The sequence below is a fragment of the Phyllobates terribilis genome, unplaced genomic scaffold (assembly GCF_046119375.1).
Source record: "Phyllobates terribilis strain yellow unplaced genomic scaffold, ASM4611937v1 Scaffold_2347__1_contigs__length_138829, whole genome shotgun sequence".
Taxonomy (NCBI): domain Eukaryota; kingdom Metazoa; phylum Chordata; class Amphibia; order Anura; family Dendrobatidae; genus Phyllobates; species Phyllobates terribilis.
The window spans coordinates 27,248-51,872 of NW_027365105.1; the positions used below are offsets into that span (position 1 = coordinate 27,248).

General features: G+C 44.9%; 19 non-coding genes across 19 annotated transcripts; all 19 read left to right on the plus strand.

The window, feature by feature from the left end:
* The first annotated feature begins 311 nt into the window (after positions 1 to 311).
* On the plus strand, positions 312 to 502 carry LOC141246129 (U2 spliceosomal RNA). Its single transcript, XR_012309752.1, has one exon. It is a non-coding gene; the product is annotated as a U2 spliceosomal RNA (small nuclear RNA).
* A 1,115-nt stretch (positions 503 to 1,617) lies between these two features.
* On the plus strand, positions 1,618 to 1,808 carry LOC141246130 (U2 spliceosomal RNA). Its single transcript, XR_012309753.1, has one exon. It is a non-coding gene; the product is annotated as a U2 spliceosomal RNA (small nuclear RNA).
* A 1,115-nt stretch (positions 1,809 to 2,923) lies between these two features.
* On the plus strand, positions 2,924 to 3,114 carry LOC141246131 (U2 spliceosomal RNA). The gene has a single exon (XR_012309754.1). It is a non-coding gene; the product is annotated as a U2 spliceosomal RNA (small nuclear RNA).
* A 1,115-nt stretch (positions 3,115 to 4,229) lies between these two features.
* Positions 4,230 to 4,420, plus strand: LOC141246132 (U2 spliceosomal RNA). The gene has a single exon (XR_012309755.1). It is a non-coding gene; the product is annotated as a U2 spliceosomal RNA (small nuclear RNA).
* Positions 4,421 to 5,535: 1,115 nt separating this feature from the next.
* On the plus strand, positions 5,536 to 5,726 carry LOC141246133 (U2 spliceosomal RNA). The gene has a single exon (XR_012309756.1). It is a non-coding gene; the product is annotated as a U2 spliceosomal RNA (small nuclear RNA).
* Positions 5,727 to 6,841: 1,115 nt separating this feature from the next.
* LOC141246134 (U2 spliceosomal RNA) lies at positions 6,842 to 7,032 on the plus strand. Its single transcript, XR_012309757.1, has one exon. It is a non-coding gene; the product is annotated as a U2 spliceosomal RNA (small nuclear RNA).
* A 1,115-nt stretch (positions 7,033 to 8,147) lies between these two features.
* LOC141246136 (U2 spliceosomal RNA) lies at positions 8,148 to 8,338 on the plus strand. The gene has a single exon (XR_012309760.1). It is a non-coding gene; the product is annotated as a U2 spliceosomal RNA (small nuclear RNA).
* Positions 8,339 to 9,453: 1,115 nt separating this feature from the next.
* LOC141246138 (U2 spliceosomal RNA) lies at positions 9,454 to 9,644 on the plus strand. Its single transcript, XR_012309761.1, has one exon. It is a non-coding gene; the product is annotated as a U2 spliceosomal RNA (small nuclear RNA).
* A 1,115-nt stretch (positions 9,645 to 10,759) lies between these two features.
* Positions 10,760 to 10,950, plus strand: LOC141246139 (U2 spliceosomal RNA). The gene has a single exon (XR_012309762.1). It is a non-coding gene; the product is annotated as a U2 spliceosomal RNA (small nuclear RNA).
* A 1,115-nt stretch (positions 10,951 to 12,065) lies between these two features.
* LOC141246140 (U2 spliceosomal RNA) lies at positions 12,066 to 12,256 on the plus strand. The gene has a single exon (XR_012309763.1). It is a non-coding gene; the product is annotated as a U2 spliceosomal RNA (small nuclear RNA).
* A 1,115-nt stretch (positions 12,257 to 13,371) lies between these two features.
* LOC141246141 (U2 spliceosomal RNA) lies at positions 13,372 to 13,562 on the plus strand. Its single transcript, XR_012309764.1, has one exon. It is a non-coding gene; the product is annotated as a U2 spliceosomal RNA (small nuclear RNA).
* A 1,115-nt stretch (positions 13,563 to 14,677) lies between these two features.
* Positions 14,678 to 14,868, plus strand: LOC141246142 (U2 spliceosomal RNA). Its single transcript, XR_012309765.1, has one exon. It is a non-coding gene; the product is annotated as a U2 spliceosomal RNA (small nuclear RNA).
* Positions 14,869 to 15,983: 1,115 nt separating this feature from the next.
* On the plus strand, positions 15,984 to 16,174 carry LOC141246143 (U2 spliceosomal RNA). The gene has a single exon (XR_012309766.1). It is a non-coding gene; the product is annotated as a U2 spliceosomal RNA (small nuclear RNA).
* A 1,115-nt stretch (positions 16,175 to 17,289) lies between these two features.
* On the plus strand, positions 17,290 to 17,480 carry LOC141246144 (U2 spliceosomal RNA). Its single transcript, XR_012309767.1, has one exon. It is a non-coding gene; the product is annotated as a U2 spliceosomal RNA (small nuclear RNA).
* Positions 17,481 to 18,595: 1,115 nt separating this feature from the next.
* On the plus strand, positions 18,596 to 18,786 carry LOC141246145 (U2 spliceosomal RNA). The gene has a single exon (XR_012309768.1). It is a non-coding gene; the product is annotated as a U2 spliceosomal RNA (small nuclear RNA).
* A 1,115-nt stretch (positions 18,787 to 19,901) lies between these two features.
* Positions 19,902 to 20,092, plus strand: LOC141246146 (U2 spliceosomal RNA). Its single transcript, XR_012309769.1, has one exon. It is a non-coding gene; the product is annotated as a U2 spliceosomal RNA (small nuclear RNA).
* Positions 20,093 to 21,207: 1,115 nt separating this feature from the next.
* LOC141246148 (U2 spliceosomal RNA) lies at positions 21,208 to 21,398 on the plus strand. Its single transcript, XR_012309771.1, has one exon. It is a non-coding gene; the product is annotated as a U2 spliceosomal RNA (small nuclear RNA).
* A 1,115-nt stretch (positions 21,399 to 22,513) lies between these two features.
* On the plus strand, positions 22,514 to 22,704 carry LOC141246149 (U2 spliceosomal RNA). The gene has a single exon (XR_012309772.1). It is a non-coding gene; the product is annotated as a U2 spliceosomal RNA (small nuclear RNA).
* A 1,115-nt stretch (positions 22,705 to 23,819) lies between these two features.
* On the plus strand, positions 23,820 to 24,010 carry LOC141246150 (U2 spliceosomal RNA). The gene has a single exon (XR_012309773.1). It is a non-coding gene; the product is annotated as a U2 spliceosomal RNA (small nuclear RNA).
* Positions 24,011 to 24,625: the final 615 nt, after the last annotated feature.

The following is a 24,625-nucleotide window of genomic DNA, read 5'->3' on the forward strand; positions in this document are numbered from 1 at the left end:
TCAGGAGCCCTCCTGCTAAGGGTAGACAGCTGCTCGTTCCACCCCACCCCCCGCCTTAATTGGTTCTCCTCCCTTCCAACGGTGTTGAGGCGGGTGGGAACAGCAGGGGGTGAAGGTGCTGTGTTTAAAGAGGTGGAGTTATGCAGATCTAAAACGCGTGGATTGCAGCAGCAGCAAGCCGAAAAGTGCAGGCATGTAAGGGATCTAGAGGTTGACAACATGTCTTCTTAACGGGAGTCCAGGAGCTCATCTCCACAAATGGACTTTTCAGGATCCTTGGGTGGCTCCGTAGTTTGAAACCAATTCTGGTTATCGCTTCTCGGCCTTTTGGCTAAGATCAAGTGTAGTATCTGTTCTTATCAGTTTAATATCTGATACGTCCCCTATCTGGGGACCATATATTAAATGGATTTTTAGAACAGGGAGATGGAAAAAGAGCTTGCTCTGTCCACTCCACGCATTGACCTGGTATTGCAGTATCTCCAGGACCGGTGCACCCCTTCTTTAATGCAGTTTCTAAAATCAGAAAGAATTGAATTCAATGTTTTTTGTTCATTTTGCTTGTTTGTAGGATTTTGGGATGGACTCTTTGGCTTTGCTTTTCTTCTCCTCGTTGGATTTTTCATGTTCAAAGTTGCAGAAGCCAGATTACAAGCTCATTTTGGTTCATCTTCAGCAACTGTGCATTGCATTGCCATGTAATGTGATGCAATGCTATCTTTCTAGCTCTCCCTTTTTACTTCCTTTTGGATAAACAGAGATATTAGGCAAGCATTTTGGAGCTTTCACCTAAATAACTACAGGTGGTGAGATAAGCTGCACAATATAATTGACCTTTCAGTATATTGTTGCACACACACCATCTATTTAGCAAATGCCCTTGTTATCAACAGCAGCCTTTTAAACTCACCTGAGCTAACAGGTATGTGCGCTGGTTACTCTGCTGCGCTTAAAATTTCTTTTTTGGTTTGCTACAATGCCTTTTCTGAAACGTTGTCTCCTTCTGCTGGAACACTGACTTCTTTCATTTAATGCCTGCAGACTATAAAAGAGAACCCAACCCAAAAAGTTTGGTTGATTAGTCTGTGGCATTCTGTTAAACTGTTGCTTATGGCGGTCTCTGTGAGCTTCTCAGCGACATTCAGCCAGCCAGGTATCCTGCCTGCAGTAGATGGAATGTGGCAATGGAACGCTGGCTGCGCGTGTCATAATAGGCTCTGAGCCTTTATATACCTGTGCACAGCAGCAGCCACCTTCAGTCTGCTGCTGGACAGCCAGCAGCAGCAGCAGCAGGAGAGGTATGTAATCAGGAGCCCTCCTGCTAAGGGTAGACAGCTGCTCGTTCCACCCCACCCCCCGCCTTAATTGGTTCTCCTCCCTTCCAACGGTGTTGAGGCGGGTGGGAACAGCAGGGGGTGAAGGTGCTGTGTTTAAAGAGGTGGAGTTATGCAGATCTAAAACGCGTGGATTGCAGCAGCAGCAAGCCGAAAAGTGCAGGCATGTAAGGGATCTAGAGGTTGACAACATGTCTTCTTAACGGGAGTCCAGGAGCTCATCTCCACAAATGGACTTTTCAGGATCCTTGGGTGGCTCCGTAGTTTGAAACCAATTCTGGTTATCGCTTCTCGGCCTTTTGGCTAAGATCAAGTGTAGTATCTGTTCTTATCAGTTTAATATCTGATACGTCCCCTATCTGGGGACCATATATTAAATGGATTTTTAGAACAGGGAGATGGAAAAAGAGCTTGCTCTGTCCACTCCACGCATTGACCTGGTATTGCAGTATCTCCAGGACCGGTGCACCCCTTCTTTAATGCAGTTTCTAAAATCAGAAAGAATTGAATTCAATGTTTTTTGTTCATTTTGCTTGTTTGTCGGATTTTGGGATGGACTCTTTGGCTTTGCTTTTCTTCTCCTCGTTGGATTTTTCATGTTCAAAGTTGCAGAAGCCAGATTACAAGCTCATTTTGGTTCATCTTCAGCAACTGTGCATTGCATTGCCATGTAATGTGATGCAATGCTATCTTTCTAGCTCTCCCTTTTTACTTCCTTTTGGATAAACAGAGATATTAGGCAAGCATTTTGGAGCTTTCACCTAAATAACTACAGGTGGTGAGATAAGCTGCACAATATAATTGACCTTTCAGTATATTGTTGCACACACACCATCTATTTAGCAAATGCCCTTGTTATCAACAGCAGCCTTTTAAACTCACCTGAGCTAACAGGTATGTGCGCTGGTTACTCTGCTGCGCTTAAAATTTCTTTTTTCGTTTGCTACAATGCCTTTTCTGAAACGTTGTCTCCTTCTGCTGGAACACTGACTTCTTTCATTTAATGCCTGCAGACTATAAAAGAGAACCCAACCCAAAAAGTTTGGTTGATTAGTCTGTGGCATTCTGTTAAACTGTTGCTTATGGCGGTCTCTGTGAGCTTCTCAGCGACATTCAGCCAGCCAGGTATCCTGCCTGCAGTAGATGGAATGTGGCAATGGAACGCTGGCTGCGCGTGTCATAATAGGCTCTGAGCCTTTATATACCTGTGCACAGCAGCAGCCACCTTCAGTCTGCTGCTGGACAGCCAGCAGCAGCAGCAGCAGGAGAGGTATGTAATCAGGAGCCCTCCTGCTAAGGGTAGACAGCTGCTCGTTCCACCCCACCCCCCGCCTTAATTGGTTCTCCTCCCTTCCAACGGTGTTGAGGCGGGTGGGAACAGCAGGGGGTGAAGGTGCTGTGTTTAAAGAGGTGGAGTTATGCAGATCTAAAACGCGTGGATTGCAGCAGCAGCAAGCCGAAAAGTGCAGGCATGTAAGGGATCTAGAGGTTGACAACATGTCTTCTTAACGGGAGTCCAGGAGCTCATCTCCACAAATGGACTTTTCAGGATCCTTGGGTGGCTCCGTAGTTTGAAACCAATTCTGGTTATCGCTTCTCGGCCTTTTGGCTAAGATCAAGTGTAGTATCTGTTCTTATCAGTTTAATATCTGATACGTCCCCTATCTGGGGACCATATATTAAATGGATTTTTAGAACAGGGAGATGGAAAAAGAGCTTGCTCTGTCCACTCCACGCATTGACCTGGTATTGCAGTATCTCCAGGACCGGTGCACCCCTTCTTTAATGCAGTTTCTAAAATCAGAAAGAATTGAATTCAATGTTTTTTGTTCATTTTGCTTGTTTGTCGGATTTTGGGATGGACTCTTTGGCTTTGCTTTTCTTCTCCTCGTTGGATTTTTCATGTTCAAAGTTGCAGAAGCCAGATTACAAGCTCATTTTGGTTCATCTTCAGCAACTGTGCATTGCATTGCCATGTAATGTGATGCAATGCTATCTTTCTAGCTCTCCCTTTTTACTTCCTTTTGGATAAACAGACATATTAGGCAAGCATTTTGGAGCTTTCACCTAAATAACTACAGGTGGTGAGATAAGCTGCACAATATAATTGACCTTTCAGTATATTGTTGCACACACACCATCTATTTAGCAAATGCCCTTGTTATCAACAGCAGCCTTTTAAACTCACCTGAGCTAACAGGTATGTGCGCTGGTTACTCTGCTGCGCTTAAAATTTCTTTTTTGGTTTGCTACAATGCCTTTTCTGAAACGTTGTCTCCTTCTGCTGGAACACTGACTTCTTTCATTTAATGCCTGCAGACTATAAAAGAGAACCCAACCCAAAAAGTTTGGTTGATTAGTCTGTGGCATTCTGTTAAACTGTTGCTTATGGCGGTCTCTGTGAGCTTCTCAGCGACATTCAGCCAGCCAGGTATCCTGCCTGCAGTAGATGGAATGTGGCAATGGAACGCTGGCTGCGCGTGTCATAATAGGCTCTGAGCCTTTATATACCTGTGCACAGCAGCAGCCACCTTCAGTCTGCTGCTGGACAGCCAGCAGCAGCAGCAGCAGGAGAGGTATGTAATCAGGAGCCCTCCTGCTAAGGGTAGACAGCTGCTCGTTCCACCCCACCCCCCGCCTTAATTGGTTCTCCTCCCTTCCAACGGTGTTGAGGCGGGTGGGAACAGCAGGGGGTGAAGGTGCTGTGTTTAAAGAGGTGGAGTTATGCAGATCTAAAACGCGTGGATTGCAGCAGCAGCAAGCCGAAAAGTGCAGGCATGTAAGGGATCTAGAGGTTGACAACATGTCTTCTTAACGGGAGTCCAGGAGCTCATCTCCACAAATGGACTTTTCAGGATCCTTGGGTGGCTCCGTAGTTTGAAACCAATTCTGGTTATCGCTTCTCGGCCTTTTGGCTAAGATCAAGTGTAGTATCTGTTCTTATCAGTTTAATATCTGATACGTCCCCTATCTGGGGACCATATATTAAATGGATTTTTAGAACAGGGAGATGGAAAAAGAGCTTGCTCTGTCCACTCCACGCATTGACCTGGTATTGCAGTATCTCCAGGACCGGTGCACCCCTTCTTTAATGCAGTTTCTAAAATCAGAAAGAATTGAATTCAATGTTTTTTGTTCATTTTGCTTGTTTGTCGGATTTTGGGATGGACTCTTTGGCTTTGCTTTTCTTCTCCTCGTTGGATTTTTCATGTTCAAAGTTGCAGAAGCCAGATTACAAGCTCATTTTGGTTCATCTTCAGCAACTGTGCATTGCATTGCCATGTAATGTGATGCAATGCTATCTTTCTAGCTCTCCCTTTTTACTTCCTTTTGGATAAACAGACATATTAGGCAAGCATTTTGGAGCTTTCACCTAAATAACTACAGGTGGTGAGATAAGCTGCACAATATAATTGACCTTTCAGTATATTGTTGCACACACACCATCTATTTAGCAAATGCCCTTGTTATCAACAGCAGCCTTTTAAACTCACCTGAGCTAACAGGTATGTGCGCTGGTTACTCTGCTGCGCTTAAAATTTCTTTTTTGGTTTGCTACAATGCCTTTTCTGAAACGTTGTCTCCTTCTGCTGGAACACTGACTTCTTTCATTTAATGCCTGCAGACTATAAAAGAGAACCCAACCCAAAAAGTTTGGTTGATTAGTCTGTGGCATTCTGTTAAACTGTTGCTTATGGCGGTCTCTGTGAGCTTCTCAGCGACATTCAGCCAGCCAGGTATCCTGCCTGCAGTAGATGGAATGTGGCAATGGAACGCTGGCTGCGCGTGTCATAATAGGCTCTGAGCCTTTATATACCTGTGCACAGCAGCAGCCACCTTCAGTCTGCTGCTGGACAGCCAGCAGCAGCAGCAGCAGGAGAGGTATGTAATCAGGAGCCCTCCTGCTAAGGGTAGACAGCTGCTCGTTCCACCCCACCCCCCGCCTTAATTGGTTCTCCTCCCTTCCAACGGTGTTGAGGCGGGTGGGAACAGCAGGGGGTGAAGGTGCTGTGTTTAAAGAGGTGGAGTTATGCAGATCTAAAACGCGTGGATTGCAGCAGCAGCAAGCCGAAAAGTGCAGGCATGTAAGGGATCTAGAGGTTGACAACATGTCTTCTTAACGGGAGTCCAGGAGCTCATCTCCACAAATGGACTTTTCAGGATCCTTGGGTGGCTCCGTAGTTTGAAACCAATTCTGGTTATCGCTTCTCGGCCTTTTGGCTAAGATCAAGTGTAGTATCTGTTCTTATCAGTTTAATATCTGATACGTCCCCTATCTGGGGACCATATATTAAATGGATTTTTAGAACAGGGAGATGGAAAAAGAGCTTGCTCTGTCCACTCCACGCATTGACCTGGTATTGCAGTATCTCCAGGACCGGTGCACCCCTTCTTTAATGCAGTTTCTAAAATCAGAAAGAATTGAATTCAATGTTTTTTGTTCATTTTGCTTGTTTGTCGGATTTTGGGATGGACTCTTTGGCTTTGCTTTTCTTCTCCTCGTTGGATTTTTCATGTTCAAAGTTGCAGAAGCCAGATTACAAGCTCATTTTGGTTCATCTTCAGCAACTGTGCATTGCATTGCCATGTAATGTGATGCAATGCTATCTTTCTAGCTCTCCCTTTTTACTTCCTTTTGGATAAACAGACATATTAGGCAAGCATTTTGGAGCTTTCACCTAAATAACTACAGGTGGTGAGATAAGCTGCACAATATAATTGACCTTTCAGTATATTGTTGCACACACACCATCTATTTAGCAAATGCCCTTGTTATCAACAGCAGCCTTTTAAACTCACCTGAGCTAACAGGTATGTGCGCTGGTTACTCTGCTGCGCTTAAAATTTCTTTTTTGGTTTGCTACAATGCCTTTTCTGAAACGTTGTCTCCTTCTGCTGGAACACTGACTTCTTTCATTTAATGCCTGCAGACTATAAAAGAGAACCCAACCCAAAAAGTTTGGTTGATTAGTCTGTGGCATTCTGTTAAACTGTTGCTTATGGCGGTCTCTGTGAGCTTCTCAGCGACATTCAGCCAGCCAGGTATCCTGCCTGCAGTAGATGGAATGTGGCAATGGAACGCTGGCTGCGCGTGTCATAATAGGCTCTGAGCCTTTATATACCTGTGCACAGCAGCAGCCACCTTCAGTCTGCTGCTGGACAGCCAGCAGCAGCAGCAGCAGGAGAGGTATGTAATCAGGAGCCCTCCTGCTAAGGGTAGACAGCTGCTCGTTCCACCCCACCCCCCGCCTTAATTGGTTCTCCTCCCTTCCAACGGTGTTGAGGCGGGTGGGAACAGCAGGGGGTGAAGGTGCTGTGTTTAAAGAGGTGGAGTTATGCAGATCTAAAACGCGTGGATTGCAGCAGCAGCAAGCCGAAAAGTGCAGGCATGTAAGGGATCTAGAGGTTGACAACATGTCTTCTTAACGGGAGTCCAGGAGCTCATCTCCACAAATGGACTTTTCAGGATCCTTGGGTGGCTCCGTAGTTTGAAACCAATTCTGGTTATCGCTTCTCGGCCTTTTGGCTAAGATCAAGTGTAGTATCTGTTCTTATCAGTTTAATATCTGATACGTCCCCTATCTGGGGACCATATATTAAATGGATTTTTAGAACAGGGAGATGGAAAAAGAGCTTGCTCTGTCCACTCCACGCATTGACCTGGTATTGCAGTATCTCCAGGACCGGTGCACCCCTTCTTTAATGCAGTTTCTAAAATCAGAAAGAATTGAATTCAATGTTTTTTGTTCATTTTGCTTGTTTGTCGGATTTTGGGATGGACTCTTTGGCTTTGCTTTTCTTCTCCTCGTTGGATTTTTCATGTTCAAAGTTGCAGAAGCCAGATTACAAGCTCATTTTGGTTCATCTTCAGCAACTGTGCATTGCATTGCCATGTAATGTGATGCAATGCTATCTTTCTAGCTCTCCCTTTTTACTTCCTTTTGGATAAACAGACATATTAGGCAAGCATTTTGGAGCTTTCACCTAAATAACTACAGGTGGTGAGATAAGCTGCACAATATAATTGACCTTTCAGTATATTGTTGCACACACACCATCTATTTAGCAAATGCCCTTGTTATCAACAGCAGCCTTTTAAACTCACCTGAGCTAACAGGTATGTGCGCTGGTTACTCTGCTGCGCTTAAAATTTCTTTTTTGGTTTGCTACAATGCCTTTTCTGAAACGTTGTCTCCTTCTGCTGGAACACTGACTTCTTTCATTTAATGCCTGCAGACTATAAAAGAGAACCCAACCCAAAAAGTTTGGTTGATTAGTCTGTGGCATTCTGTTAAACTGTTGCTTATGGCGGTCTCTGTGAGCTTCTCAGCGACATTCAGCCAGCCAGGTATCCTGCCTGCAGTAGATGGAATGTGGCAATGGAACGCTGGCTGCGCGTGTCATAATAGGCTCTGAGCCTTTATATACCTGTGCACAGCAGCAGCCACCTTCAGTCTGCTGCTGGACAGCCAGCAGCAGCAGCAGCAGGAGAGGTATGTAATCAGGAGCCCTCCTGCTAAGGGTAGACAGCTGCTCGTTCCACCCCACCCCCCGCCTTAATTGGTTCTCCTCCCTTCCAACGGTGTTGAGGCGGGTGGGAACAGCAGGGGGTGAAGGTGCTGTGTTTAAAGAGGTGGAGTTATGCAGATCTAAAACGCGTGGATTGCAGCAGCAGCAAGCCGAAAAGTGCAGGCATGTAAGGGATCTAGAGGTTGACAACATGTCTTCTTAACGGGAGTCCAGGAGCTCATCTCCACAAATGGACTTTTCAGGATCCTTGGGTGGCTCCGTAGTTTGAAACCAATTCTGGTTATCGCTTCTCGGCCTTTTGGCTAAGATCAAGTGTAGTATCTGTTCTTATCAGTTTAATATCTGATACGTCCCCTATCTGGGGACCATATATTAAATGGATTTTTAGAACAGGGAGATGGAAAAAGAGCTTGCTCTGTCCACTCCACGCATTGACCTGGTATTGCAGTATCTCCAGGACCGGTGCACCCCTTCTTTAATGCAGTTTCTAAAATCAGAAAGAATTGAATTCAATGTTTTTTGTTCATTTTGCTTGTTTGTCGGATTTTGGGATGGACTCTTTGGCTTTGCTTTTCTTCTCCTCGTTGGATTTTTCATGTTCAAAGTTGCAGAAGCCAGATTACAAGCTCATTTTGGTTCATCTTCAGCAACTGTGCATTGCATTGCCATGTAATGTGATGCAATGCTATCTTTCTAGCTCTCCCTTTTTACTTCCTTTTGGATAAACAGACATATTAGGCAAGCATTTTGGAGCTTTCACCTAAATAACTACAGGTGGTGAGATAAGCTGCACAATATAATTGACCTTTCAGTATATTGTTGCACACACACCATCTATTTAGCAAATGCCCTTGTTATCAACAGCAGCCTTTTAAACTCACCTGAGCTAACAGGTATGTGCGCTGGTTACTCTGCTGCGCTTAAAATTTCTTTTTTGGTTTGCTACAATGCCTTTTCTGAAACGTTGTCTCCTTCTGCTGGAACACTGACTTCTTTCATTTAATGCCTGCAGACTATAAAAGAGAACCCAACCCAAAAAGTTTGGTTGATTAGTCTGTGGCATTCTGTTAAACTGTTGCTTATGGCGGTCTCTGTGAGCTTCTCAGCGACATTCAGCCAGCCAGGTATCCTGCCTGCAGTAGATGGAATGTGGCAATGGAACGCTGGCTGCGCGTGTCATAATAGGCTCTGAGCCTTTATATACCTGTGCACAGCAGCAGCCACCTTCAGTCTGCTGCTGGACAGCCAGCAGCAGCAGCAGCAGGAGAGGTATGTAATCAGGAGCCCTCCTGCTAAGGGTAGACAGCTGCTCGTTCCACCCCACCCCCCGCCTTAATTGGTTCTCCTCCCTTCCAACGGTGTTGAGGCGGGTGGGAACAGCAGGGGGTGAAGGTGCTGTGTTTAAAGAGGTGGAGTTATGCAGATCTAAAACGCGTGGATTGCAGCAGCAGCAAGCCGAAAAGTGCAGGCATGTAAGGGATCTAGAGGTTGACAACATGTCTTCTTAACGGGAGTCCAGGAGCTCATCTCCACAAATGGACTTTTCAGGATCCTTGGGTGGCTCCGTAGTTTGAAACCAATTCTGGTTATCGCTTCTCGGCCTTTTGGCTAAGATCAAGTGTAGTATCTGTTCTTATCAGTTTAATATCTGATACGTCCCCTATCTGGGGACCATATATTAAATGGATTTTTAGAACAGGGAGATGGAAAAAGAGCTTGCTCTGTCCACTCCACGCATTGACCTGGTATTGCAGTATCTCCAGGACCGGTGCACCCCTTCTTTAATGCAGTTTCTAAAATCAGAAAGAATTGAATTCAATGTTTTTTGTTCATTTTGCTTGTTTGTCGGATTTTGGGATGGACTCTTTGGCTTTGCTTTTCTTCTCCTCGTTGGATTTTTCATGTTCAAAGTTGCAGAAGCCAGATTACAAGCTCATTTTGGTTCATCTTCAGCAACTGTGCATTGCATTGCCATGTAATGTGATGCAATGCTATCTTTCTAGCTCTCCCTTTTTACTTCCTTTTGGATAAACAGACATATTAGGCAAGCATTTTGGAGCTTTCACCTAAATAACTACAGGTGGTGAGATAAGCTGCACAATATAATTGACCTTTCAGTATATTGTTGCACACACACCATCTATTTAGCAAATGCCCTTGTTATCAACAGCAGCCTTTTAAACTCACCTGAGCTAACAGGTATGTGCGCTGGTTACTCTGCTGCGCTTAAAATTTCTTTTTTGGTTTGCTACAATGCCTTTTCTGAAACGTTGTCTCCTTCTGCTGGAACACTGACTTCTTTCATTTAATGCCTGCAGACTATAAAAGAGAACCCAACCCAAAAAGTTTGGTTGATTAGTCTGTGGCATTCTGTTAAACTGTTGCTTATGGCGGTCTCTGTGAGCTTCTCAGCGACATTCAGCCAGCCAGGTATCCTGCCTGCAGTAGATGGAATGTGGCAATGGAACGCTGGCTGCGCGTGTCATAATAGGCTCTGAGCCTTTATATACCTGTGCACAGCAGCAGCCACCTTCAGTCTGCTGCTGGACAGCCAGCAGCAGCAGCAGCAGGAGAGGTATGTAATCAGGAGCCCTCCTGCTAAGGGTAGACAGCTGCTCGTTCCACCCCACCCCCCGCCTTAATTGGTTCTCCTCCCTTCCAACGGTGTTGAGGCGGGTGGGAACAGCAGGGGGTGAAGGTGCTGTGTTTAAAGAGGTGGAGTTATGCAGATCTAAAACGCGTGGATTGCAGCAGCAGCAAGCCGAAAAGTGCAGGCATGTAAGGGATCTAGAGGTTGACAACATGTCTTCTTAACGGGAGTCCAGGAGCTCATCTCCACAAATGGACTTTTCAGGATCCTTGGGTGGCTCCGTAGTTTGAAACCAATTCTGGTTATCGCTTCTCGGCCTTTTGGCTAAGATCAAGTGTAGTATCTGTTCTTATCAGTTTAATATCTGATACGTCCCCTATCTGGGGACCATATATTAAATGGATTTTTAGAACAGGGAGATGGAAAAAGAGCTTGCTCTGTCCACTCCACGCATTGACCTGGTATTGCAGTATCTCCAGGACCGGTGCACCCCTTCTTTAATGCAGTTTCTAAAATCAGAAAGAATTGAATTCAATGTTTTTTGTTCATTTTGCTTGTTTGTCGGATTTTGGGATGGACTCTTTGGCTTTGCTTTTCTTCTCCTCGTTGGATTTTTCATGTTCAAAGTTGCAGAAGCCAGATTACAAGCTCATTTTGGTTCATCTTCAGCAACTGTGCATTGCATTGCCATGTAATGTGATGCAATGCTATCTTTCTAGCTCTCCCTTTTTACTTCCTTTTGGATAAACAGACATATTAGGCAAGCATTTTGGAGCTTTCACCTAAATAACTACAGGTGGTGAGATAAGCTGCACAATATAATTGACCTTTCAGTATATTGTTGCACACACACCATCTATTTAGCAAATGCCCTTGTTATCAACAGCAGCCTTTTAAACTCACCTGAGCTAACAGGTATGTGCGCTGGTTACTCTGCTGCGCTTAAAATTTCTTTTTTGGTTTGCTACAATGCCTTTTCTGAAACGTTGTCTCCTTCTGCTGGAACACTGACTTCTTTCATTTAATGCCTGCAGACTATAAAAGAGAACCCAACCCAAAAAGTTTGGTTGATTAGTCTGTGGCATTCTGTTAAACTGTTGCTTATGGCGGTCTCTGTGAGCTTCTCAGCGACATTCAGCCAGCCAGGTATCCTGCCTGCAGTAGATGGAATGTGGCAATGGAACGCTGGCTGCGCGTGTCATAATAGGCTCTGAGCCTTTATATACCTGTGCACAGCAGCAGCCACCTTCAGTCTGCTGCTGGACAGCCAGCAGCAGCAGCAGCAGGAGAGGTATGTAATCAGGAGCCCTCCTGCTAAGGGTAGACAGCTGCTCGTTCCACCCCACCCCCCGCCTTAATTGGTTCTCCTCCCTTCCAACGGTGTTGAGGCGGGTGGGAACAGCAGGGGGTGAAGGTGCTGTGTTTAAAGAGGTGGAGTTATGCAGATCTAAAACGCGTGGATTGCAGCAGCAGCAAGCCGAAAAGTGCAGGCATGTAAGGGATCTAGAGGTTGACAACATGTCTTCTTAACGGGAGTCCAGGAGCTCATCTCCACAAATGGACTTTTCAGGATCCTTGGGTGGCTCCGTAGTTTGAAACCAATTCTGGTTATCGCTTCTCGGCCTTTTGGCTAAGATCAAGTGTAGTATCTGTTCTTATCAGTTTAATATCTGATACGTCCCCTATCTGGGGACCATATATTAAATGGATTTTTAGAACAGGGAGATGGAAAAAGAGCTTGCTCTGTCCACTCCACGCATTGACCTGGTATTGCAGTATCTCCAGGACCGGTGCACCCCTTCTTTAATGCAGTTTCTAAAATCAGAAAGAATTGAATTCAATGTTTTTTGTTCATTTTGCTTGTTTGTCGGATTTTGGGATGGACTCTTTGGCTTTGCTTTTCTTCTCCTCGTTGGATTTTTCATGTTCAAAGTTGCAGAAGCCAGATTACAAGCTCATTTTGGTTCATCTTCAGCAACTGTGCATTGCATTGCCATGTAATGTGATGCAATGCTATCTTTCTAGCTCTCCCTTTTTACTTCCTTTTGGATAAACAGACATATTAGGCAAGCATTTTGGAGCTTTCACCTAAATAACTACAGGTGGTGAGATAAGCTGCACAATATAATTGACCTTTCAGTATATTGTTGCACACACACCATCTATTTAGCAAATGCCCTTGTTATCAACAGCAGCCTTTTAAACTCACCTGAGCTAACAGGTATGTGCGCTGGTTACTCTGCTGCGCTTAAAATTTCTTTTTTGGTTTGCTACAATGCCTTTTCTGAAACGTTGTCTCCTTCTGCTGGAACACTGACTTCTTTCATTTAATGCCTGCAGACTATAAAAGAGAACCCAACCCAAAAAGTTTGGTTGATTAGTCTGTGGCATTCTGTTAAACTGTTGCTTATGGCGGTCTCTGTGAGCTTCTCAGCGACATTCAGCCAGCCAGGTATCCTGCCTGCAGTAGATGGAATGTGGCAATGGAACGCTGGCTGCGCGTGTCATAATAGGCTCTGAGCCTTTATATACCTGTGCACAGCAGCAGCCACCTTCAGTCTGCTGCTGGACAGCCAGCAGCAGCAGCAGCAGGAGAGGTATGTAATCAGGAGCCCTCCTGCTAAGGGTAGACAGCTGCTCGTTCCACCCCACCCCCCGCCTTAATTGGTTCTCCTCCCTTCCAACGGTGTTGAGGCGGGTGGGAACAGCAGGGGGTGAAGGTGCTGTGTTTAAAGAGGTGGAGTTATGCAGATCTAAAACGCGTGGATTGCAGCAGCAGCAAGCCGAAAAGTGCAGGCATGTAAGGGATCTAGAGGTTGACAACATGTCTTCTTAACGGGAGTCCAGGAGCTCATCTCCACAAATGGACTTTTCAGGATCCTTGGGTGGCTCCGTAGTTTGAAACCAATTCTGGTTATCGCTTCTCGGCCTTTTGGCTAAGATCAAGTGTAGTATCTGTTCTTATCAGTTTAATATCTGATACGTCCCCTATCTGGGGACCATATATTAAATGGATTTTTAGAACAGGGAGATGGAAAAAGAGCTTGCTCTGTCCACTCCACGCATTGACCTGGTATTGCAGTATCTCCAGGACCGGTGCACCCCTTCTTTAATGCAGTTTCTAAAGTCAGAAAGAATTGAATTCAATGTTTTTTGTTCATTTTGCTTGTTTGTCGGATTTTGGGATGGACTCTTTGGCTTTGCTTTTCTTCTCCTCGTTGGATTTTTCATGTTCAAAGTTGCAGAAGCCAGATTACAAGCTCATTTTGGTTCATCTTCAGCAACTGTGCATTGCATTGCCATGTAATGTGATGCAATGCTATCTTTCTAGCTCTCCCTTTTTACTTCCTTTTGGATAAACAGACATATTAGGCAAGCATTTTGGAGCTTTCACCTAAATAACTACAGGTGGTGAGATAAGCTGCACAATATAATTGACCTTTCAGTATATTGTTGCACACACACCATCTATTTAGCAAATGCCCTTGTTATCAACAGCAGCCTTTTAAACTCACCTGAGCTAACAGGTATGTGCGCTGGTTACTCTGCTGCGCTTAAAATTTCTTTTTTGGTTTGCTACAATGCCTTTTCTGAAACGTTGTCTCCTTCTGCTGGAACACTGACTTCTTTCATTTAATGCCTGCAGACTATAAAAGAGAACCCAATCCAAAAAGTTTGGTTGATTAGTCTGTGGCATTCTGTTAAACTGTTGCTTATGGCGGTCTCTGTGAGCTTCTCAGCGACATTCAGCCAGCCAGGTATCCTGCCTGCAGTAGATGGAATGTGGCAATGGAACGCTGGCTGCGCGTGTCATAATAGGCTCTGAGCCTTTATATACCTGTGCACAGCAGCAGCCACCTTCAGTCTGCTGCTGGACAGCCAGCAGCAGCAGCAGCAGGAGAGGTATGTAATCAGGAGCCCTCCTGCTAAGGGTAGACAGCTGCTCGTTCCACCCCACCCCCCGCCTTAATTGGTTCTCCTCCCTTCCAACGGTGTTGAGGCGGGTGGGAACAGCAGGGGGTGAAGGTGCTGTGTTTAAAGAGGTGGAGTTATGCAGATCTAAAACGCGTGGATTGCAGCAGCAGCAAGCCGAAAAGTGCAGGCATGTAAGGGATCTAGAGGTTGACAACATGTCTTCTTAACGGGAGTCCAGGAGCTCATCTCCACAAATGGACTTTTCAGGATCCTTGGGTGGCTCCGTAGTTTGAAACCAATTCTGGTTATCGCTTCTCGGCCTTTTGGCTAAGATCAAGTGTAGTATCTGTTCTTATCAGTTTAATATCTGATACGTCCCCTATCTGGGGACCATATATTAAATGGATTTTTAGAACAGGGAGATGGAAAAAGAGCTTGCTCTGTCCACTCCACGCATTGACCTGGTATTGCAGTATCTCCAGGACCGGTGCACCCCTTCTTTAATGCAGTTTCTAAAATCAGAAAGAATTGAATTCAATGTTTTTTGTTCATTTTGCTTGTTTGTCGGATTTTGGGATGGACTCTTTGGCTTTGCTTTTCTTCTCCTCGTTGGATTTTTCATGTTCAAAGTTGCAGAAGCCAGATTACAAGCTCATTTTGGTTCATCTTCAGCAACTGTGCATTGCATTGCCATGTAATGTGATGCAATGCTATCTTTCTAGCTCTCCCTTTTTACTTCCTTTTGGATAAACAGACATATTAGGCAAGCATTTTGGAGCTTTCACCTAAATAACTACAGGTGGTGAGATAAGCTGCACAATATAATTGACCTTTCAGTATATTGTTGCACACACACCATCTATTTAGCAAATGCCCTTGTTATCAACAGCAGCCTTTTAAACTCACCTGAGCTAACAGGTATGTGCGCTGGTTACTCTGCTGCGCTTAAAATTTCTTTTTTGGTTTGCTACAATGCCTTTTCTGAAACGTTGTCTCCTTCTGCTGGAACACTGACTTCTTTCATTTAATGCCTGCAGACTATAAAAGAGAACCCAACCCAAAAAGTTTGGTTGATTAGTCTGTGGCATTCTGTTAAACTGTTGCTTATGGCGGTCTCTGTGAGCTTCTCAGCGACATTCAGCCAGCCAGGTATCCTGCCTGCAGTAGATGGAATGTGGCAATGGAACGCTGGCTGCGCGTGTCATAATAGGCTCTGAGCCTTTATATACCTGTGCACAGCAGCAGCCACCTTCAGTCTGCTGCTGGACAGCCAGCAGCAGCAGCAGCAGGAGAGGTATGTAATCAGGAGCCCTCCTGCTAAGGGTAGACAGCTGCTCGTTCCACCCCACCCCCCGCCTTAATTGGTTCTCCTCCCTTCCAACGGTGTTGAGGCGGGTGGGAACAGCAGGGGGTGAAGGTGCTGTGTTTAAAGAGGTGGAGTTATGCAGATCTAAAACGCGTGGATTGCAGCAGCAGCAAGCCGAAAAGTGCAGGCATGTAAGGGATCTAGAGGTTGACAACATGTCTTCTTAACGGGAGTCCAGGAGCTCATCTCCACAAATGGACTTTTCAGGATCCTTGGGTGGCTCCGTAGTTTGAAACCAATTCTGGTTATCGCTTCTCGGCCTTTTGGCTAAGATCAAGTGTAGTATCTGTTCTTATCAGTTTAATATCTGATACGTCCCCTATCTGGGGACCATATATTAAATGGATTTTTAGAACAGGGAGATGGAAAAAGAGCTTGCTCTGTCCACTCCACGCATTGACCTGGTATTGCAGTATCTCCAGGACCGGTGCACCCCTTCTTTAATGCAGTTTCTAAAATCAGAAAGAATTGAATTCAATGTTTTTTGTTCATTTTGCTTGTTTGTCGGATTTTGGGATGGACTCTTTGGCTTTGCTTTTCTTCTCCTCGTTGGATTTTTCATGTTCAAAGTTGCAGAAGCCAGATTACAAGCTCATTTTGGTTCATCTTCAGCAACTGTGCATTGCATTGCCATGTAATGTGATGCAATGCTATCTTTCTAGCTCTCCCTTTTTACTTCCTTTTGGATAAACAGACATATTAGGCAAGCATTTTGGAGCTTTCACCTAAATAACTACAGGTGGTGAGATAAGCTGCACAATATAATTGACCTTTCAGTATATTGTTGCACACACACCATCTATTTAGCAAATGCCCTTGTTATCAACAGCAGCCTTTTAAACTCACCTGAGCTAACAGGTATGTGCGCTGGTTACTCTGCTGCGCTTAAAATTTCTTTTTTGGTTTGCTACAATGCCTTTTCTGAAACGTTGTCTCCTTCTGCTGGAACACTGACTTCTTTCATTTAATGCCTGCAGACTATAAAAGAGAACCCAACCCAAAAAGTTTGGTTGATTAGTCTGTGGCATTCTGTTAAACTGTTGCTTATGGCGGTCTCTGTGAGCTTCTCAGCGACATTCAGCCAGCCAGGTATCCTGCCTGCAGTAGATGGAATGTGGCAATGGAACGCTGGCTGCGCGTGTCATAATAGGCTCTGAGCCTTTATATACCTGTGCACAGCAGCAGCCACCTTCAGTCTGCTGCTGGACAGCCAGCAGCAGCAGCAGCAGGAGAGGTATGTAATCAGGAGCCCTCCTGCTAAGGGTAGACAGCTGCTCGTTCCACCCCACCCCCCGCCTTAATTGGTTCTCCTCCCTTCCAACGGTGTTGAGGCGGGTGGGAACAGCAGGGGGTGAAGGTGCTGTGTTTAAAGAGGTGGAGTTATGCAGATCTAAAACGCGTGGATTGCAGCAGCAGCAAGCCGAAAAGTGCAGGCATGTAAGGGATCTAGAGGTTGACAACATGTCTTCTTAACGGGAGTCCAGGAGCTCATCTCCACAAATGGACTTTTCAGGATCCTTGGGTGGCTCCGTAGTTTGAAACCAATTCTGGTTATCGCTTCTCGGCCTTTTGGCTAAGATCAAGTGTAGTATCTGTTCTTATCAGTTTAATATCTGATACGTCCCCTATCTGGGGACCATATATTAAATGGATTTTTAGAACAGGGAGATGGAAAAAGAGCTTGCTCTGTCCACTCCACGCATTGACCTGGTATTGCAGTATCTCCAGGACCGGTGCACCCCTTCTTTAATGCAGTTTCTAAAATCAGAAAGAATTGAATTCAATGTTTTTTGTTCATTTTGCTTGTTTGTCGGATTTTGGGATGGACTCTTTGGCTTTGCTTTTCTTCTCCTCATTGGATTTTTCATGTTCAAAGTTGCAGAAGCCAGATTACAAGCTCATTTTGGTTCATCTTCAGCAACTGTGCATTGCATTGCCATGTAATGTGATGCAATGCTATCTTTCTAGCTCTCCCTTTTTACTTCCTTTTGGATAAACAGACATATTAGGCAAGCATTTTGGAGCTTTCACCTAAATAACTACAGGTGGTGAGATAAGCTGCACAATATAATTGACCTTTCAGTATATTGTTGCACACACACCATCTATTTAGCAAATGCCCTTGTTATCAACAGCAGCCTTTTAAACTCACCTGAGCTAACAGGTATGTGCGCTGGTTACTCTGCTGCGCTTAAAATTTCTTTTTTGGTTTGCTACAATGCCTTTTCTGAAACGTTGTCTCCTTCTGCTGGAACACTGACTTCTTTCATTTAATGCCTGCAGACTATAAAAGAGAACCCAACCCAAAAAGTTTGGTTGATTAGTCTGTGGCATTCTGTTAAACTGTTGCTTATGGCGGTCTCTGTGAGCTTCTCAGCGACATTCAGCCAGCCAGGTATCCTGCCTGCAGTAGATGGAATGTGGCAATGGAACGCTGGCTGCGCGTGTCATAATAGGCTCTGAGCCTTTATATACCTGTGCACAGCAGCAGCCACCTTCAGTCTGCTGCTGGACAGCCAGCAGCAGCAGCAGCAGGAGAGGTATGTAATCAGGAGCCCTCCTGCTAAGGGTAGACAGCTGCTCGTTCCACCCCACCCCCCGCCTTAATTGGTTCTCCTCCCTTCCAACGGTGTTGAGGCGGGTGGGAACAGCAGGGGGTGAAGGTGCTGTGTTTAAAGAGGTGGAGTTATGCAGATCTAAAACGCGTGGATTGCAGCAGCAGCAAGCCGAAAAGTGCAGGCATGTAAGGGATCTAGAGGTTGACAACATGTCTTCTTAACGGGAGTCCAGGAGCTCATCTCCACAAATGGACTTTTCAGGATCCTTGGGTGGCTCCGTAGTTTGAAACCAATTCTGGTTATCGCTTCTCGGCCTTTTGGCTAAGATCAAGTGTAGTATCTGTTCTTATCAGTTTAATATCTGATACGTCCCCTATCTGGGGACCATATATTAAATGGATTTTTAGAACAGGGAGATGGAAAAAGAGCTTGCTCTGTCCACTCCACGCATTGACCTGGTATTGCAGTATCTCCAGGACCGGTGCACCCCTTCTTTAATGCAGTTTCTAAAATCAGAAAGAATTGAATTCAATGTTTTTTGTTCATTTTGCTTGTTTGTCGGATTTTGGGATGGACTCTTTGGCTTTGCTTTTCTTCTCCTCATTGGATTTTTCATGTTCAAAGTTGCAGAAGCCAGATTACAAGCTCATTTTGGTTCATCTTCAGCAACTGTGCATTGCATTGCCATGTAATGTGATGCAATGCTATCTTTCTAGCTCTCCCTTTTTACTTCCTTTTGGATAAACAGACATATTAGGCAAGCATTTTGGAGCTTTCACCTAAATAACTACAGGTGGTGAGATAAGCTGCACAATATAATTGACCTTTCAGTATATTGTTGCACACACACCATCTATTTAGCAAATGCCCTTGTTATCAACAGCAGCCTTTTAAACTCACCTGAGCTAACAGGTATGTGCGCTGGTTACTCTGCTGCGCTTAAAATTTCTTTTTTGGTTTGCTACAATGCCTTTTCTGAAACGTTGTCTCCTTCTGCTGGAACACTGACTTCTTTCATTTAATGCCTGCAGACTATAAAAGAGAACCCAACCCAAAAAGTTTGGTTGATTAGTCTGTGGCATTCTGTTAAACTGTTGCTTATGGCGGTCTCTGTGAGCTTCTCAGCGACATTCAGCCAGCCAGGTATCCTGCCTGCAGTAGATGGAATGTGGCAATGGAACGCTGGCTGCGCGTGTCATAATAGGCTCTGAGCCTTTATATACCTGTGCACAGCAGCAGCCACCTTCAGTCTGCTGCTGGACAGCCAGCAGCAGCAGCAGCAGGAGAGGTATGTAATCAGGAGCCCTCCTGCTAAGGGTAGACAGCTGCTCGTTCCACCCCACCCCCCGCCTTAATTGGTTCTCCTCCCTTCCAACGGTGTTGAGGCGGGTGGGAACAGCAGGGGGTGAAGGTGCTGTGTTTAAAGAGGTGGAGTTATGCAGATCTAAAACGCGTGGATTGCAGCAGCAGCAAGCCGAAAAGTGCAGGCATGTAAGGGATCTAGAGGTTGACAACATGTCTTCTTAACGGGAGTCCAGGAGCTCATCTCCACAAATGGACTTTTCAGGATCCTTGGGTGGCTCCGTAGTTTGAAACCAATTCTGGTTATCGCTTCTCGGCCTTTTGGCTAAGATCAAGTGTAGTATCTGTTCTTATCAGTTTAATATCTGATACGTCCCCTATCTGGGGACCATATATTAAATGGATTTTTAGAACAGGGAGATGGAAAAAGAGCTTGCTCTGTCCACTCCACGCATTGACCTGGTATTGCAGTATCTCCAGGACCGGTGCACCCCTTCTTTAATGCAGTTTCTAAAATCAGAAAGAATTGAATTCAATGTTTTTTGTTCATTTTGCTTGTTTGTCGGATTTTGGGATGGACTCTTTGGCTTTGCTTTTCTTCTCCTCATTGGATTTTTCATGTTCAAAGTTGCAGAAGCCAGATTACAAGCTCATTTTGGTTCATCTTCAGCAACTGTGCATTGCATTGCCATGTAATGTGATGCAATGCTATCTTTCTAGCTCTCCCTTTTTACTTCCTTTTGGATAAACAGACATATTAGGCAAGCATTTTGGAGCTTTCACCTAAATAACTACAGGTGGTGAGATAAGCTGCACAATATAATTGACCTTTCAGTATATTGTTGCACACACACCATCTATTTAGCAAATGCCCTTGTTATCAACAGCAGCCTTTTAAACTCACCTGAGCTAACAGGTATGTGCGCTGGTTACTCTGCTGCGCTTAAAATTTCTTTTTTGGTTTGCTACAATGCCTTTTCTGAAACGTTGTCTCCTTCTGCTGGAACACTGACTTCTTTCATTTAATGCCTGCAGACTATAAAAGAGAACCCAACCCAAAAAGTTTGGTTGATTAGTCTGTGGCATTCTGTTAAACTGTTGCTTATGGCGGTCTCTGTGAGCTTCTCAGCGACATTCAGCCAGCCAGGTATCCTGCCTGCAGTAGATGGAATGTGGCAATGGAACGCTGGCTGCGCGTGTCATAATAGGCTCTGAGCCTTTATATACCTGTGCACAGCAGCAGCCACCTTCAGTCTGCTGCTGGACAGCCAGCAGCAGCAGCAGCAGGAGAGGTATGTAATCAGGAGCCCTCCTGCTAAGGGTAGACAGCTGCTCGTTCCACCCCACCCCCCGCCTTAATTGGTTCTCCTCCCTTCCAACGGTGTTGAGGCGGGTGGGAACAGCAGGGGGTGAAGGTGCTGTGTTTAAAGAGGTGGAGTTATGCAGATCTAAAACGCGTGGATTGCAGCAGCAGCAAGCCGAAAAGTGCAGGCATGTAAGGGATCTAGAGGTTGACAACATGTCTTCTTAACGGGAGTCCAGGAGCTCATCTCCACAAATGGACTTTTCAGGATCCTTGGGTGGCTCCGTAGTTTGAAACCAATTCTGGTTATCGCTTCTCGGCCTTTTGGCTAAGATCAAGTGTAGTATCTGTTCTTATCAGTTTAATATCTGATACGTCCCCTATCTGGGGACCATATATTAAATGGATTTTTAGAACAGGGAGATGGAAAAAGAGCTTGCTCTGTCCACTCCACGCATTGACCTGGTATTGCAGTATCTCCAGGACCGGTGCACCCCTTCTTTAATGCAGTTTCTAAAATCAGAAAGAATTGAATTCAATGTTTTTTGTTCATTTTGCTTGTTTGTCGGATTTTGGGATGGACTCTTTGGCTTTGCTTTTCTTCTCCTCATTGGATTTTTCATGTTCAAAGTTGCAGAAGCCAGATTACAAGCTCATTTTGGTTCATCTTCAGCAACTGTGCATTGCATTGCCATGTAATGTGATGCAATGCTATCTTTCTAGCTCTCCCTTTTTACTTCCTTTTGGATAAACAGACATATTAGGCAAGCATTTTGGAGTTTTCACCTAAATAACTACAGGTGGTGAGATAAGCTGCACAATATAATTGACCTTTCAGTATATTGTTGCACACACACCATCTATTTAGCAAATGCCCTTGTTATCAACAGCAGCCTTTTAAACTCACCTGAGCTAACAGGTATGTGCGCTGGTTACTCTGCTGCGCTTAAAATTTCTTTTTTGGTTTGCTACAATGCCTTTTCTGAAACGTTGTCTCCTTCTGCTGGAACACTGACTTCTTTCATTTAATGCCTGCAGACTATAAAAGAGAACCCAACCCAAAAAGTTTGGTTGATTAGTCTGTGGCATTCTGTTAAACTGTTGCTTATGGCGGTCTCTGTGAGCTTCTCAGCGACATTCAGCCAGCCAGGTATCCTGCCTGCAGTAGATGGAATGTGGCAATGGAACGCTGGCTGCGCGTGTCATAATAGGCTCTGAGCCTTTATATACCTGTGCACAGCAGCAGCCACCTTCAGTCTGCTGCTGGACAGCCAGCAGCAGCAGCAGCAGGAGAGGTATGTAATCAGGAGCCCTCCTGCTAAGGGTAGACAGCTGCTCGTTCCACCCCACCCCCCGCCTTAATTGGTTCTCCTCCCTTCCAACGGTGTTGAGGCGGGTGGGAACAGCAGGGGGTGAAGGTGCTGTGTTTAAAGAGGTGGAGTTATGCAGATCTAAAACGCGTGGATTGCAGCAGCAGCAAGCCGAAAAGTGCAGGCATGTAAGGGATCTAGAGGTTGACAACATGTCTTCTTAACGGGAGTCCAGGAGCTCATCTCCACAAATGGACTTTTCAGGATCCTTGGGTGGCTCCGTAGTTTGAAACCAATTCTGGTTATCGCTTCTCGGCCTTTTGGCTAAGATCAAGTGTAGTATCTGTTCTTATCAGTTTAATATCTGATACGTCCCCTATCTGGGGACCATATATTAAATGGATTTTTAGAACAGGGAGATGGAAAAAGAGCTTGCTCTGTCCACTCCACGCATTGACCTGGTATTGCAGTATCTCCAGGACCGGTGCACCCCTTCTTTAATGCAGTTTCTAAAATCAGAAAGAATTGAATTCAATGTTTTTTGTTCATTTTGCTTGTTTGTCGGATTTTGGGATGGACTCTTTGGCTTTGCTTTTCTTCTCCTCATTGGATTTTTCATGTTCAAAGTTGCAGAAGCCAGATTACAAGCTCATTTTGGTTCATCTTCAGCAACTGTGCATTGCATTGCCATGTAATGTGATGCAATGCTATCTTTCTAGCTCTCCCTTTTTACTTCCTTTTGGATAAACAGACATATTAGGCAAGCATTTTGGAGCTTTCACCTAAATAACTACAGGTGGTGAGATAAGCTGCACAATGTAATTGACCTTTCAGTATATTGTTGCACACACACCATCTATTTAGCAAATGCCCTTGTTATCAACAGCAGCCTTTTAAACTCACCTGAGCTAACAGGTATGTGCGCTGGTTACTCTGCTGCGCTTAAAATTTCTTTTTTGGTTTGCTACAATGCCTTTTCTGAAACGTTGTCTCCTTCTGCTGGAACACTGACTTCTTTCATTTAATGCCTGCAGACTATAAAAGAGAACCCAACCCAAAAAGTTTGGTTGATTAGTCTGTGGCATTCTGTTAAACTGTTGCTTATGGCGGTCTCTGTGAGCTTCTCAGCGACATTCAGCCAGCCAGGTATCCTGCCTGCAGTAGATGGAATGTGGCAATGGAACGCTGGCTGCGCGTGTCATAATAGGCTCTGAGCCTTTATATACCTGTGCACAGCAGCAGCCACCTTCAGTCTGCTGCTGGACAGCCAGCAGCAGCAGCAGCAGGAGAGGTATGTAATCAGGAGCCCTCCTGCTAAGGGTAGACAGCTGCTCGTTCCACCCCACCCCCCGCCTTAATTGGTTCTCCTCCCTTCCAACGGTGTTGAGGCGGGTGGGAACAGCAGGGGGTGAAGGTGCTGTGTTTAAAGAGGTGGAGTTATGCAGATCTAAAACGCGTGGATTGCAGCAGCAGCAAGCCGAAAAGTGCAGGCATGTAAGGGATCTAGAGGTTGACAACATGTCTTCTTAACGGGAGTCCAGGAGCTCATCTCCACAAATGGACTTTTCAGGATCCTTGGGTGGCTCCGTAGTTTGAAACCAATTCTGGTTATCGCTTCTCGGCCTTTTGGCTAAGATCAAGTGTAGTATCTGTTCTTATCAGTTTAATATCTGATACGTCCCCTATCTGGGGACCATATATTAAATGGATTTTTAGAACAGGGAGATGGAAAAAGAGCTTGCTCTGTCCACTCCACGCATTGACCTGGTATTGCAGTATCTCCAGGACCGGTGCACCCCTTCTTTAATGCAGTTTCTAAAATCAGAAAGAATTGAATTCAATGTTTTTTGTTCATTTTGCTTGTTTGTCGGATTTTGGGATGGACTCTTTGGCTTTGCTTTTCTTCTCCTCATTGGATTTTTCATGTTCAAAGTTGCAGAAGCCAGATTACAAGCTCATTTTGGTTCATCTTCAGCAACTGTGCATTGCATTGCCATGTAATGTGATGCAATGCTATCTTTCTAGCTCTCCCTTTTTACTTCCTTTTGGATAAACAGACATATTAGGCAAGCATTTTGGAGCTTTCACCTAAATAACTACAGGTGGTGAGATAAGCTGCACAATATAATTGACCTTTCAGTATATTGTTGCACACACACCATCTATTTAGCAAATGCCCTTGTTATCAACAGCAGCCTTTTAAACTCACCTGAGCTAACAGGTATGTGCGCTGGTTACTCTGCTGCGCTTAAAATTTCTTTTTTGGTTTGCTACAATGCCTTTTCTGAAACGTTGTCTCCTTCTGCTGGAACACTGACTTCTTTCATTTAATGCCTGCAGACTATAAAAGAGAACCCAACCCAAAAAGTTTGGTTGATTAGTCTGTGGCATTCTGTTAAACTGTTGCTTATGGCGG